Genomic DNA, 16,025 nt, shown 5'->3' on the forward strand with positions numbered 1-16,025 from the left:
GGGTTTTTTTTTGTGTGTGAAAGGGACACAGAGACGCTGTTCTGAGTAACCCCCAATCCCTCTCAGCCTGGCAGGGAGCACACATGCCACTAGCAAGGGCTGTTCCTGCATTTACGTCAGCAAGGAATTTTCTCCTCCTGGCACGTTCTCTGGCATCCCACAGCTGAAGGGGCTCCAGGGAAAAGCAAACTCACTGTCCTGGCACAGGGAAAAAGGGATGCATGTGAGGGGCTGGTCCCAAAATTGTGCCCAGCCACCAGTAACGAGCACGTGCTGAGGACCACGGTGTCCATGGCTCACTCCAAGTGCCAGATCCAGCATGATCTCAGTTGGTCCACAGGATATCCTGGTTGGATATCCAGGTCTTTGAACATCTCCTATAAATACAAAAAAAGCTGGGGGCTCTCTTAGGTCTCCAGCATTTTGGTGACCCCATCAAGTGTCCCATGGCAAGACCTTGGTTCTGTTAAAGGGGGAAAGAGGCGAAAAGGGGCACAAAAATGAGATAATTTTAAATATCAAGGAACTTCAGACCAGCTTCCAACTGCCCGACTTCCAACTGAGAAGTTCCCAGCCCTCTTCAGGCTCCTCTCCAGCTTCTCTTAGCAGCTTCTTCTCCTTTGAGATCCAGAAGTGCAGGGAGCTTGGAAACTCCACAGTAGCAGGGGCAAGGCTGGGCCAGAAGAGAGTGGAGGGGCAATCTGGGAGTGTCATTCCTCTGCAAACGGAGTCATTCCTGATCCACCTTGGACATCATCCTCAGCTTTTTTGGGAAAACCAAGTCAGGCACAGCGTGAGATGGGAAGGGTCAGCAGGACTGGATTGGAAGGGGGGGTTCCACCACGAGCAGGTTCATTCACTGCAACTCTGATTTCTGGCTTTGCTTATCAGTGCAAAAGCAAAATATCACTGCTGGCTGATATCACCCAGAATATTTCCAAACTTCTTTTCCTCTGAGTTACTTGGGTTTGGACTCAGTCTGAAAAAAAATTATTTGTGCACCAAGTCCCAGGGTTTCACTTTTATCAGCTCGGCTTCAGAGTTTCCCAAGCTGAATTTTGGATGCAAAAACCTCCAAGATGGAAAAATGTGTTCCTATCCTGAAATCTGTCTTAGCTTCTTGTTCATTCAAGATCCTGGGGAAGAACTCTTCCCATGAAATAAAAAAAATTGAAATAAAGTTGCTTTAAAATTTGTACTGTCAGAAAAAAAGGCAAGCAGAAGAAAGTTCACACACCTGTTAGCTGCCATTTTCAAATACCTTTTTTTTTTTTTTTTAATTTCAGAAACCACTGGGAAATGATCCTCCTTTCTGGATCACCTTTATCTAAGCCTAATTTCTCCACTTAAAAACTTCATTTCACAGGATTAATGTTCCTGACCTTTCTGGTTGTTCACCTCCCTGGCCCCCCATTTTCTTTGTTCAGGGAAGACCATCAACAAAATTCCTTTCTTGTTAGTGAAAGTCTTTTTTTTGATAAACATTGCTTGGAATATACATCTTTTTGTTTGAAAATGGTGATGCTACTTAATAACAAATGTTGAGGCCTCAACAGATGAGCTTTGCAATCCAGGCTGGAAATAATTTAAAGCAACGTTGCCAGATGTGTAGGGCAGGGGCAAATCCCAAAATCACTTTGTCACAGACACATGGATCCAGTGAAGTCGTTGGAAATGGTCATATCAGACCTCAGAAAGGGCTCCTCGCTCAGCAGGGGCAGATCTGCAGCTGATCTTCACGGCGGGGAATGGATTGAAACTGAACAAGAGCGGGTTTAGATGGGATTTTGGGGAGAAATATTTCCTGATGAGGGTGGGGAGTCCCTGGCACAGGGTGCCCAGAGCAGCTGTGGCTGCCCCTGGATCCCTGGCAGTGCCCAAGGCCAGGCTGGATGTGGCTTGTAGCACCCTGGGCTGGTGGAAGTTGTCCCTGCCCATGGCAGGGGGTAGAACTGGGTGAGCTTTAAGGTCCCTTCCAACTCAAACCCTTCCATGATTCCATGGTCCCTTTCGGTTTATCCCTGCTGATGTTCAGGTTGGCTGAAGGCTCCATGGTGGCTCAGGGTGACTTTGAAGGGACTGGGCACCCTGACCTGGCAAATGATGACCTGGGGGCCGTCAAGTAGATCCAGAAGCTGCAGATGGCACCCTTGGCCACAACCAAGCCTGTCTAGACCTGGATTTGACCTCGCTTTCCTCTGACATGAACGCCTTCACCTTCCCTCAGCGTGGAAAAAGCTTTCATGTGGATGAACAGCCCAAAGGCTGGAATCACTTGCCCCATCCCACCTGGGAGCAAGCTCTTCCCACACCTCTGGGGTGCCACGGGCCTCACCCCTTCCCTCATCAAAGAGCTTGCCCACCTCGAGCCGAGCAGTTCCGTGCAGTAAAGCTGAAATTTCCATTCCTTGTGTAAACACGGCGTATCTCTCCAACGGTGTCCATAAAAATGCGGGGAAGTGCAAGCTCAGCAGCTGGAACGGGCCGGGTACCTCTGCGCAGTGAGCAAATCCCAGGTGGTCTCTGTCACGGGAGGTGATTTATGGGAGCTCTCTCCCTCTCGGGCTGGTTTTATTTAGTCAGTGGGAGTTTGACAGCCCCAGAGGTCACAGACACTCCAGTCACTCGTGGTTTCTCTACTGAAATGGAGAAATGCCGGCAGGGAGGGGAGAGGGGGGAACAGGATGGGACGGGGAGAGAAGAACGGAGCTGAATGCACGCTAGTGTCGACCCCTGGAAAAACAGCAGGTCCATAAATAGTAAAGGCTTTGGAAGACGAGGGGCGATGAATGGTGCCTTAATCACAACTGAAATGTCGGGGGAGGAGGGGGAAGGGGTCTGTATTTATTCTCTCTTGCACGAGATTTCAAACCAGAGAGGCAGAATCCTTGGGGAGCTCACAATGAAGTTTTTTCTGTGCATCCAAGGAAGGAGCCTGTCCAGGCTTCCCATACCTTTTTTTTTTTTTTTAAACCATGTTCAACTAAGATTTTGGGAAATGAGTTCATGGCACCGCTCCTTTCTTGCTTCTGCCCTTCTCTTTGGACTCAGGCAAGACACTTCAGATAAATCCTTGCCTCCTTTAATCAGGCTGTGGGAGGGCACCTTGAGACATCCTCGAAAATCTCCAGTGGGAAGGTTCAGCAAGGAGGAGCAGCAGATCCCAAAGGGCTCACACACAGCAAATCCATGGAAGAACACCTCCAAAATCCTTCATCCTTGAGCCAGTTCCACTTCCTCTGAGATCCAAAGCCTGGGACGTTGCTCCACCCTCCCTCTCCATGCGGGGCACGTGTTCCCTTAACTTTGTCTTCATTAGAAATGTGTCATTTGTGATCTCAGCGGTACCTCCACACGGGGCCAGGATAATGCTATTGGCTTTGCTGGAGCTGGGCTGGATTTACATCAAGGTGGATGAGATCAGTCTATTAGCCTCCCTGGCAAGCTCCCTGGAACGTCGTTACAATTTTCTCTGTTCCCTAAAAAAGCTAGAATTTTGGCCAATGGCTTCCCCTCCCTTGTAGGTTGTGTACATCAAGCTCACCAAATCCCAAATGTCCTCCAAAGCCTCAGGGGTCATGGTTTGATTTCGTCCTGGTTGTTTAGTGCTAGAGGAAAAATAGTCTGGGTCTTGTTTTCTAAGGTTCCCAGCCCAGGAAATGCAGGAAGCTGTTCAGTTCAGGTTTCTCTTGTGTGACAGATCAGCTTTTTAATCCATCTGCTGATACAGTGCTCAAGTATAATTCGACTTTCCTAGGGGAAAATCAACAGCTGGAATAGTTACAGAGAGAAAAAAAAAAAAGAAAAAAAAAAAAAAAAAAAAAGGAGAGAGCTTTTCCCAAGAAAATCTCCCCTCAAGTTCATAGGAAATTGCAGTGACCTACAAAGCACAGAATAAGAGTTGATTGGGCTGGACGGGTTTGAGGCGGCTGTTGGAGCTAATTTTTCCCCAAGGAAGAAACAGTTTTGCCTGCTTTGTGAAAGAGACCTGCTCCATGGGAAGGGATTCGGACTTTATCCCATGGGCAGTCCTTGAGCAGCCAGGGAAAGGCTCCTTCAGGAAGGGTAGCAGAGCAGGGAGGAATGTTATCAATCTGAATTGGGCACTTCTCTGCCAGGAGTGTCACAAAGGACCAATAAACACTCCAAGATCTCCCGATAAAGTGGATTTCACCCATGTAATCCCATTACAGGGGACCTGCTGGATGGTTTGTGTCAGATGAAGACAGGGAGCAGATGAAGGGAGGGTCTCCTGAGACAACCTCAGCATTTTTGGGGGTGGGAGGTCACTCCTGTCGATGGAGAAGTGCAAAAGAAAAGTGTTACCATTATCCTGCAGGAATGACTCAATCCATGTGGACAGGGGCTGCTCCTTGCTCTTGGCTGAGGGACATCCCTCCTGCTGACGCCAACACAGGAGCCATGGGACTCCAACCAGATCCTGAGGTGAATAAACCAGCAAAACAAATCCTATTTCCAGTTTGGGATTCTTTACTCACACCCCGTGTGTTCATCCAGAATGTCATGATTCGTCTGCTTTTGGACTGAGAAGCAGTGGAAAAATATGGATTATATCATTATAAAACATATAAGTTTCATGACTCACTCTAACTCCTGTGTATCAGTATTCCTGAAACTGGAGCAAATTATTTAAGTACTCAGTGTGCACTTTAAGCTCCTTACAAGCAGCCCGTTAAAAAACTCCTGTCCCTGCGTGTTCTTTTGCTCAATGAGGTGTTAAATAGGAGATGCTCTTCAAACAAACTAATCCATCCACGAGAAAATATACAAAAGAAAGTCTATGGAATGACATTTCCCGCTGCCCGAGCCCGTCAGAAACGCCGCCTGTCTTCTCCCGAGCCATCAGCCAGGGAGAAAAGGATGAAGTGGGAAAGTCTCCGGCTTAGCAAAACAGCTGCCGCAGACTTGAAAGGCGAGGGGCAAGGTAGAGAGGTCTGCCCGAGATCACAGGCACTTGTGGGCAGATAGGATCTGCGGGAAGTGAAGACAAGGTGTGAGAAGTCTGTTCTTTCTTGTATCATCGCAAGGGCCCTTTTTTGAAGATAAGCCCCTTTTCGGGGGGGGGGGGGGGGGGGGGGGGGACGGGGAGGTCTTTGCACTTCAAGGGCGGGCGCGTTTCCACCTCCCCTCTGTTTGTTTTCTAATTTTCCTTTCACTCTCGCGTCAGGCTCTTCGTGACCCTCTCTCTCAGCAGCATCACCAGCACCTCTTCCCGGGGCCCCGCAGACAGGGGTTAAGAGGCCTCCCGAGGGAAGGGAGTTTTACAGAGGGATCTGGAGGAGACAGGCAGGGGCTCAGGTGGATGGGATGTGGGGGAGGGAAGGCGTGCAGGGAAATGCCAAGACACCCAGATGTGCTTCAGAGCAGTGATCACCCCAGGGATGGACCATGGTCACCTTCAGGATTTCTAAGCACCACAGAAAGAGGAAGACTTCTTCTGTACCCACAAAAGTACAGAAGAAAATCGTGGCAGGGGAATTTGAAGAAAACGCAGAGAAAAATCCAGAAATGTGGCACTTTTTTTGGTGAGGAGCACTCCAAAACCAAAATCTCGGTCACCTTCTACCACCTCTCTTTGCAAATTGTAACTCTTAATTTACAGTTTCCACTGCTTAAAAATCCGACAGATTTTCCCTCCTTTATGAAACAGCTGAGGGAAATCCATAGGTAAAAGGATGCTGGGTTTGCTGTGAGCCCTGAGGATGGGCAGCCAGCAGGAGCTCAACTGCCAAAAACAGACTCTTCTGCTAAACATTTTGGTTCAGGGATCTTCTGGAGATTTGGGATGCGTGGCAAGCAGTGCTTTCATGCAGAAGTGATGTTCAGCCTCTGATCTGTGGCATCCAAACTAAAAAAATCCAGAGATTTTTTGAGAAAAAAGAGAAAAATCCAGGTGCGGCTTGTCTGTGTTGGGTTGGTGACACAAAACACAACCAAGCTCAGGAAACAAACAAGCAAAGAGAACAGAAGGGAGCATTGCCAGGGAGAAAGAGGGAAATGAAGTGGGGAACGTTGGTGATTTCCCACTTAACTCATCCCACATCTCCCAACCCACCCCAAACCCGTAGCCCATCTTTTCCTCAGCTCTTCCTTCCTCTGCCTCTAATCCCTTACGACACAAATGAGCCAGCTCGGGGGTTTATGAGCACAAACGGGGGATTTCAGGCTCGGGACACGCCTGGCAGCCCCCGGGGCCGAGCAGGGACCTGCTGCTGCCCGTGTCAGGTTGTTGTACAAACATCACCTCCCGCACAGCCCCGGCGTGGTCCCCAAGTCAAGCACTGGAGACAGTTTGCCCAGTAGTTTGACCTTTCACCTCCCCTTTACTAAATAGACCTAATTACTGCGTTTGTCTGTCATTTAAGCAACAAATGACTCCATTGAGGTCATCTGAGGGAAGCTGGAGTTCTTAGCTGTCATCTCGGGAGAGCTCGGCTAATTTTATCCTGCTGGGGAAGAAAGCCCTGCGAAATTTTGCTGGAGGGCTCGGTTACAATCACGGTTTCCTGGGAAGGGTTTGGTGACACGCTCACGGCTCAGGAAAGCGAGTTATGGCCCCACCAGCTCTTCCTGGTTCCCAGTCCTCGGGGATTTCCAGGGATCATAGGAGAAATGTTAAAGGAGAAAGTTTCTCCTTTAACAGCGAGACCAAAGCAACCAAAGCAGAGCAAAGCGCAATACTAATAATTATAATAATAAAAATTATAATCATAATGAAAAAGGAGGATGTTATTCCAATGTTCAGCAATGATATGTTAAAGCCATAGTGATAATGATTATACTAATGATATTAATATTGGTAATAATAATAGTAATAACAGAAATAATGCAACCGGCAATTTTCTTTTCTAAATCCAGATTTTCCCACTGGAAATATCAATACTCCCAGCGTGCTGACAACCTTTTGTTCAGCCACAAAATGAGCCAGAAACTGAAGATGAATTTGTTTCAACGGCCTTTCCTCCGCAGTTTTCCATCCTCGCGGTTCTGATGGCTCCCAGTTGGGTGTTTTGTGGGGAACAGGCAAAATGGTGATGAAAGAGGGAGGTTAAACCTGAAGAAAACTCAAAGAAACTGAAATGTCTGCATGGAAGGAGGAGGCAAACATAAAAAAATGGGTTTGTTTCCCCCCTGCCTGCACACACAGTGATCCCAGAATTAATTATGGGGAGGTGAATATATGTATTTCCACAAAGAATTCCTGAAAATGCTCCTGTGTCTATTTGTACATGGAATGGTTTGGGTTGGAAAGGACCTTAAAGCCCATCCAGTGCAAACCCATGGGCAGGAACAGCTTCCACTATCCCAGGCTGCTCCAAGGCCTGTGCAACCTGGCCTTGGACACTTCCAGGGATCCAGGGGCAACCACAGCTTCTCCAACCTGTGCCAGGGCCTCACCTCCCTCACAGGGAAGAATTTCTCCCTAAAATCCAATCTAAACCTGCTCTCGTTCAGTTTGAAGCCAACCAGGCACCAGGCTCTCTGGTAAGACGTGTTCAGAAGTTGTGCCCAGGCTCTCATCCCTGGTCAGGGACTATCCCTGCACTTCCAGCTGCTCCACCACCAGGATACCTCTGCCAAGGATGTTTTCCTAGCTTGCCCCTTTGGCTGCATCTCCACTCTGCGTGCAGCTCCTGCTCTTCTCTGCGGTACTGGATGTCCCCTCCCTGTCCTCACCTCGCAGCCCATCCCCACCCCTGCCCTCCTCTGTCCCTCAGATTTAAGTCCTGGCCTCTGGACCTGCCGTGATCCCACCTCCATCCCTGCCTTTTCCCTGCAATTCGAATCGGGACCTCCCCGTCTCCTGCCAGGCTCCTCCTCTGGGTGTGAGGGGTCCCCCTTTAAACATCTGCAAAGCATCTCCAGGCTCCTCAGCCCCCTCTGCAACGCTCTCCAGCACCATGGTGCCTTGAAGACAAAACAAAACATGACAGCAGCCGGGATTGTTGTTGTTCCCGTTGCGCTAATGTCAACTGAGCGCTTCCTCCCACTGTCGCCGTCTGTCTCCAGCCATCTCCAACGTCTCCTCTGCTCCACCACCCTGGCAGGCTCAGCTGAGGGAAATCCAAGGGCTGCTCAGCCTCTGGCACTCACAAAAATCACCCCTGCATGAGGGGAACACCTTGCTTGGAGCTGCACTGAGGGATCGGAGCCGTCCCGCTCCAAAAGGGAGAAAAGATGGGATTTTATCCCAACTTCCTACAGCACAGGAGAGGCTTGGTGCCTGCCTGGGGTCAGTGGGGTAGAGCCAGGAAGGGCTGGAGGCTCAGCAGAGCCTGTCCCTCAATCCAGGAGGGAATCCAGGAGGGAACACCCCCGTGGGGGTTTGAAAGGCGAGAAGATGGTGACGGATCGGGCGCGCTCGGAGCGCTCAGTCAGCCCCGTCTTTCAGCGGGGCTTAGATTAAGTCTGTCAAACTCAGATCTTTTTCTCCTTCTTCTCACTCCCCCTTTCTCTGCTGACACAGCCGAGCAGCGCTCAAGGCGTGTTCCACCAGCAAAGCGAGGTGTTCTTTGCAGTACAGCAAGGCAAAAAAAAAAAAAAAAAACACCTAAACAAGGAATTAAAATGGTTGTATTTTTGCTTTCCTGGTTGGTGAATCTTCCAGGGATTTATTTTCTTTCTACAAGCAAAATTTGCTCCATCAGAACCACAGTAGAAAGAGTTAAAAAAACATTGCTGTGTTATCTTTGTTGGGAGGTGGGAGTTGTGCAGCATTGCCTGGGTTAACTGGAACAAAATAAAACCAAAATTAAGTTATTTTGTTGGTTTCAGCAGCGTTTTCTGGAGCACATCACTCCAATCTGAGGGGAGGCTGTGTTCCCCCTAATGAAATGTTTTTAGGAAGGAGAGAGGACCCTAAACGAAACCCAGCCTCGCTAAAGCTTTTCATGTGCAAATCACAGAAGCAGGAAAATAGAGACGGGACTTTATCGTTAGCCCGTTGCAAAATTTAAATAAACATCATTTCTTATGCTCCAAGGAGATTTTGATGAAAAGGTGAATGTTATTACAGGTGCTTAAAGGCTTTTTAAAGCCTTATATCACAACATGGGATGAAAATGGATAGAAAGAGACAGCGAACATTGGAATAACATCCTCCTTTAGTTCCTCCACTGACAGATCCATGTTTCATCAGAGCCCAGGCAGTATTTTAATAAGGTTGAAACACAGCCTTCAGTTTTAGAGCAGTTCACCTGAAACGGAATGGTTTGCTCAGGTTTTCAAGCCAATTTTTTTCTCCTTTCCCTTAAATGTCATCTCCTCCCTGCTCCTCTCCGTCACCCACCAAGAGGAGCATCCTGAAGCTACGTCAAGGGAATGAAGCAACACCAACTTCTCTTCCTTCTTAACGAGATGACAAATTCTATTTAGATTTTGGCATCTCTGTGCTGACAGAAAGGTTGCTCTTAACTGATGTGTTTTTGTGGCGTGTTTGGAGAGACGCTGGAGGAGGCACCAACACCTCCCAGGACTGGAATGGGGAAAAGGAGAAGCGTAAAAATTATTGCTGTGTATTAAAAAAAAAAAAAAAAAAAAAAAAAAAAAAAAAGAGTTGCAACATCTCACCAGGTTCTCAGGTTTTAGTTCAAGGAAAATCTGTACAACTGCAGCCACCACAAATTCCAGGAGCTTGGATTGAAGGAATAATAAAGTCTGTTTGTTGTGGAAAGGCACGGGGAGGTTATTTGTGGAGATAGGTCAGTGTGGGGCCATCAAGCACAAGCCTAAATTGTGACCAAAAACACCCAACCCAAGCAGCCACCGTGAGTTTATTGGTTTGAATTGAGGACGGGTGAAATCAGCTCAAGGCTTTTCAGGAAAAATAAATATCTATGGGAACGAATTGTCAAAAAAAAAAAAAAAAAAAAAAAAGAAAAGAACGAAAAGGAGAAATAAAACAAAATAAAGAGTGGTGGAGCCTTTGAGCCAAGCAGTGGGAGTGCTGACCTCCTGCTGTCTGTGTACCCTTCCTGAATAAATATTGCTGTCGTGCACAGATAAAAGATTATTTTTATAACAAAATTAGCTTCTCTCCCATTCTCCACTGGTTTTGCTTTCCAGGCAAAACACTGAATTTCAGCTGAATGGGTAAGAGGAAGCATCCCAACACCCAAAACTTAAAAGAAAGCCTGATAAAAAACATGGAAAAAATATGATCTGTGTATTTTTTTCCCTGGTTTTTGCCTCATTTCCATAGATCTGATTGCTGCAGTTGCCTGGTCTTGTGCTTGTCTCTTGCCTCAGCATTGTTCTGACATCCAGTGACGGGCACACGGCTCGATCCCACGTGTCCTGACCTTGGACTGCATTGGGTGCTCATCCCCCATCCCACACGGAGGTCACAGCTGGGAATGGGGATTTTCCTCCCGTCTGATGGTGAAAAAGGGAACCTGCAGCACTCAAACCTCCTCTTTGGACATGGGTGAGGACAGGACATAGGAGCAGGTTACAAGTTCTGGAGATCCCCCAGCCAAGGTGCCCTTTTTCCCTGGGTGTTCCTTCAGTGGAGACGAAGCAGCCTTGGGAATTGTGTTAAATCCCCCTTCCCCTGGCAGCTCTGGGCATCTCCAGGGCACTTGAGGACAAAGGTTTCCACCCCAAGGTTTCCATTCCATGTACACTGGGACAAAGACAAACCTGTGCCACCCCGCTTCCTTCTGGATAGCACTAAAACACTGGGAATACAGGGATTTTTTTTTTTTTTTTTCCTGTGTGAAGGAATGTGCATTAAAAGCTGAAACAAAAGACACTGGGTCTCCAACAGCATCCCTGAAAACCACAGCCCCTGTCCAGGGGAAGCTGGTGAGCGTTGCTGGCTCTGCTTGTTCCAGCTGAAGAGCATTTACCCCATTTCCCCACGGCTGTCTCCTCCTGGCTGTGCATTAATCAGATCCAGCTACCAGCTACACACCTCTGACTTCCTTCAGATCATGCCTGGCATATTCTGAGCTCATTTTTTGAGGGATTCATGTCCTTTTAAACTCCTTTCACCTTCAAAAATCTCCTGCAAGCCAGAGAGGCAACAAACGCCGCCGCTGTTCTCGCACGCGGGGACCCGCAGTGGTCACCCAGCGGTTTCCTTAGGTCAATAAATGTCCTTCCCTCAGCGTTTGAAGTGTTCCCAGGGGAAGAGTGAGGTGAGGCTATTTTGCTATCTCAGATACCCAGGGACTTTTTTCAGGGATGAGCCCGGTGTGCCTGTGTATACCCAGACACACACGCAGCCGGGGACGCACATGAAAGACCCCGTTATGAGTCTCAAACTGAGGTAAACCTCCTCTAGACCTCATTAAGATTGGGGCTGGACTTGGCTCCAAGGTTCAAACTCCATCTGCTGCCCTCAAAAGATCTTTGTTAGCTGTGTTTTCGTGTCGTGGGGCTGAGGAAAGCTGATACAGAGAGAGGTTTTGGATCTGGGCTGCTCCCGGTTTCCATTTTAAATTTGGGGTAAATCAGGAGCAAAAGGGTCTGGGTTTACTGGGGTGTGTTTAGGATCACTTTCCCTGATGTATGGCTGTAGCAACTCACCCTCATAAAGAGTTTTCTCTCCTTCCCCGCTCCAGTGCTGTGCAATAAGAATTTCAGATGGATTTTGAAGTCTTTCCCCCCCCCCCCCTCAGATTCAGCACAGAGAACAAACCCAGTAGGAACAAAAAAGAAAAAAAAAAAAATAAATAGCACTCAGCAAAAGCTGCCAGATTGCAAAATCACAGCGGGTTTGGACCTGTTATTGGCCTCTTCTCCTTCTCATCCCCCTTCCTTATCTCTCCCTCTGCCCTTTCCCTTCCCCTTTAAACCGCAGGGAGCAGCAATCGGGTCATTTATCAGTGGCCTGCGGGCATTTGTGGCTCCCAGTCCTCCCGTGCTGGCTCTGCACCCTGAACCACCCGCAGGCTCTGCCTCCCTCCCCACCGCCGTCCCGGAGGGCACGGAATTCCCGGGGTGCTCGGGATGGAGCCGGGATGCGGCAGGCGCGCACCACTGCTCCCTTCTGGAGAAGGATATTTTGTATTTCTAGCACAAAAGAGGTTTTTTTTTTTTTTTTTTCTCTAGGATAAAAGCTGGGGATAAACTGATAAGAGCACGGAGCCTGCGGTGACAGACACGGGGTAAAACAAACCCCCCCCCCCCCAAAAAAAAAAAACCCTCATATTTTGTTTTCAGTGCCTCGTATTTTGTAATAAATTAACTTCTCTCACGCCCCTTGGTAAAGAAGGGGCAAAGCCCCTGTCTGGTATCTTGTTTGTGGTGGTTTGGAAAATAAAAGTCGATTTCCTAACGAAGAGTGAAACCACAGACGGGAGGGTGTTGGAATTGGGGTCGGGGAGATAAGGGAGAAAGCAATCCCAGATGCGCTGGGGGCGGCAGGTTTGGGGGGGAAAAGGAGGACTCAAATCAGGTTGAAACAGATGTTCCAATGTCTGGATTTTGCCAAACATTTCATATCCAAAGTGTCCGGGGGTTTTTAGTTGAACCCTGTCTCACCAGATGGGAAAAACCTGTTTGAGATCAAATAAAAGCATCAACCTCTTTACCAGCAGACGACTCCAAAAATAGATATTTATTAAGGCTGAAGGACTTCAATTAACTCCTTTTTATGGTTGCAGTTGTCCTCCAGAAAAGGGGATCAAAATTTTGGGGTGTTGCTGCTCTCAGCTGAGGGCAGCAGGAAATGGTGAAGAAAATACGAGGCTCCTCTGGCTGGGCTGTAAATTCTGAGTGATAAGATTTTCTTATCACACAATTCCAGGGAGGTTTAGATAAGGTTGGGACTGATTTAATAAACTCCAAGCTGAACTTCCAGACTGTCCAAAAAAATCCCTACATCTTTAATTGCTCTGGAGAGAGTGAAAAATAACGAACAATTTCATTTAATTTTATTGAAAGAATTACAACACTTAATATACAGATTATTATTTTTACAACCCCGGGATTAAATCAGCTAATACGTGCCTGTAATTATTAATTGATATCGCTGCAGGAACAACCCCAGTGTGTGAAACCCCAGCAAAAGCAGAGCTGCAGCAGAGGGAGATAAGGGGGTGAAATTCCGACCTGGAATCCACCCGGCTCTGTCCCTTATCTCTGCCCACAGCTGTGGGGACAGGGACACATCTGGAGCCGGACCCTTCAGGGTGAGGGATGCTCCTGGAGCTGGGCTGTGCATCCCAGGGATTGCAGCCCGTGGCCAGGCACGGCTTCCCCTGCTTTAGTTTAAAGGGAAGTTTATCCTTGTCACCGAAGATGGAGCATGGAGGAAGGATTTGAACCTTTAAAATGGGGTTTAGGAGAGGGAGGTGGCAGAGTCCTCCCCAGCAGTTAAAGGAGACTTTTATGAAGTGAAATACATGACCTGAACTCTCCAAATTCCCCTTGGTGCTACTAAATATCGAATATGCACGATCTTCTGTGCATAGGGGACAATATAAAAATCCATGGAAAAATAAAAACCTATGGAAGGACACATCTAAACGCAGGTACAGGTCAATTTATTAATTTATTCGAGCACTGTGGTGGAATAAATAAGAATTCATAAACTCAAACAGGCTAATAATGAAAATTTGACTGCACACTGTTTTTAAGGAAAACCCAAGTCTCATTCCTTGCTTATTCTCTGCCTGAGGATCTGGGAATTTTCTCCTCTATGCCCTAAATGTTGTTGCCTGTAAAACAGTAAAAAGTCCCTTTGGCTGCCCAGTCCTTCGTTTACAGCCCCGTGCTGCAGCTCACCCTTTTTCCACTCAAAAAGCAGCATTTCTCCTTCAGATCACGTCTCCCTGCAAATCAAAACTGAAATAACCCAGCAGCCCTAAATGTATTTCTAATTTCCTTCAAATAAACCATTTTGCTCTGTCTGGAAAATATACTCCAAGGAGGGAAGTAGGGAGCAAGAGCTATCAAGATATTTCTTGATCTCTTAATTTTGTATTCACCTTAAGAATTTCTCTTTTAATAACTTTTCCTTTTCCTTTTATCCATACGATCTTCCTTAATCATGCTGCCATGATTTTAAAGCTCCTATTTTTTTCCAAGGAATTGCTGCAGCATCGACACAGCACAAACACGGAGCTCTGCACACAGCAGGTATCCAGAGATAAAACTCAAAAGTAACATTTCCTACATTAAAAACTCCATAAATAAAGGTCAAAGCTGGACTCTGTAAACGGTAAAACACAACCTGGGTGTGAAAGTCGCTCTTAAATTCCTTGTAATCCTGGCAGGAAGCAAATGTCCTGTCAGGGGGGGATCGAAAAGACAAATTGTTCCTAGGTTTGCAATCAAGGCTGAGTTAGACGGATGAATCCAAAAGCACAGAGTGGAAATTAATAAAAACCTGAGCAGGACTTGAAGCAGACGCAGGACACTGACAGTTCATTTAGCTTTTTCAATTAATTAAGAAGAAAGCTTCATCAGGACGCTGTTCCAAACACATGGAAATTGAGGATTCTCTTTCATTTCCCCCGAGCTTAGTCAAGGTCCAGTTATTTAAAGAACAAATATTCCCATTCCTGGGGCAGAGGGATCTGCTGCTCTGACATCATCCCTCAAACTGCAGGAAAAGTGCAGCTTGCTTTGGGCTGATTTTTAAATTGTGAGAAACCCATTCTTTCTTTCTCTTGAATTTTAGCACTCAGCTCATCGTTATTATTATTGGGAGCATTAAGAGTTATTCTTTTTAAAGAAGCAGAAGTGCAAACCCCTGTGATAAGCAGAGAGGCCATTAGGAGAAGAAATATCAAATCTGGGATGCTGGGAGGAAATAAATTGGAAGAAAGAGCAAAGCAACGTTTACCTGGGCGAAGGAAAAGCACATTAAAAGGGAATTTTGGGCAGGGAGGTTGGCTGGGCTCAGCCTTGCAGCAATTGCAGCCACTCAGGGCACGGAGGGGAAGGAAGCCCAGCTATGTCCAGGCTGTGTGTTAATAAATATGCAGGAGGTTATTCTCCTGGTGGAATGCATAAATCTTCCGTGTGTGGAATGTGAGGAGCCGGGCTGAGCCAAGGCGAGTCCTGTCCAAATTCCCCTGCTTTCCAGAGGATGCCTCATTTATGAGTGCAGGCAGCCCCGAGCCTCCCGGGATTTCAATCCCGGCCGCCCGGAGCGCTCGGATCCGAGCTCAGGAGGAGCCGAGGCTGGAAGCGCTTCCTCCAGCAGGGCACGGAGTTAAAACTTTATTTTGGGCAAACAGCAGCACCTCTGGAACCCTCCCAGCACGGAGAGGCCGCACAAAAATAAACACAAATCACTCTTATCACACTCTTATCACCGAGCCAGCCCAGGTACATCGAGGCCATACCAGTTATTGTCATACAGGTTGTTGTTATCACTCTCAACAATCATTTTGTAACAATCTTCGTCACTGTTGCTTGAGCTATTTTGCAAAGGAAGCTTTAATTTTAATTTAATTTTACTCCCTGCTCACCAAACACAAAGGTGTTGTAATGATAAAAACAGAGGTTTGGAAAGGTTTGGGTTGGAAAGGACCTTGAAGAGCATCTCCTCTGCCGTGGGCAGGGATAATTTCCACAAATCTTCCAGCAACACAAGCAGAAGATTCTTGATGTGTAGCAGAGCAGGGAAAGAGTTAATTCTGTGTTTGCAGCCCAAAATAAAGAATCCCAGCTTCCACCTTCCCAGAAACTGCTCTGGGCCCTGGAGGTGCATCAGATGTGTTTGGAATACCTGGGTTTGGAGAGGGATCCCACCCCACATTCTGCCCTCAGCTCTTGATTTCCAGCAGAAAGGAAATTAATAAAACCGAGGTTCTCCATTCCCAAATCAACTGCAAACTCAATCTCGTGCTGTAATTGCAAGGAATCCTATCCGAGCCCCTGCTGGGTGTCCAGGCTCGGCTGGAAGACACCGAGCATAATTCCATGTTATGGATACACCAACTTGTTAGCAAAGACTTGGGGCTAAAAGCTTTTCCTCTTGTTTTGGTTTGCACGGGAGGGATGAGGGGATGGGAGGGAGGAGGTGACTCCCCTGGCTGTGCCAT

Source organism: Vidua chalybeata, chromosome 11 (genome assembly GCF_026979565.1).
Source record: "Vidua chalybeata isolate OUT-0048 chromosome 11, bVidCha1 merged haplotype, whole genome shotgun sequence".
NCBI classification, from domain to species: Eukaryota; Metazoa; Chordata; class Aves; order Passeriformes; family Viduidae; genus Vidua; species Vidua chalybeata.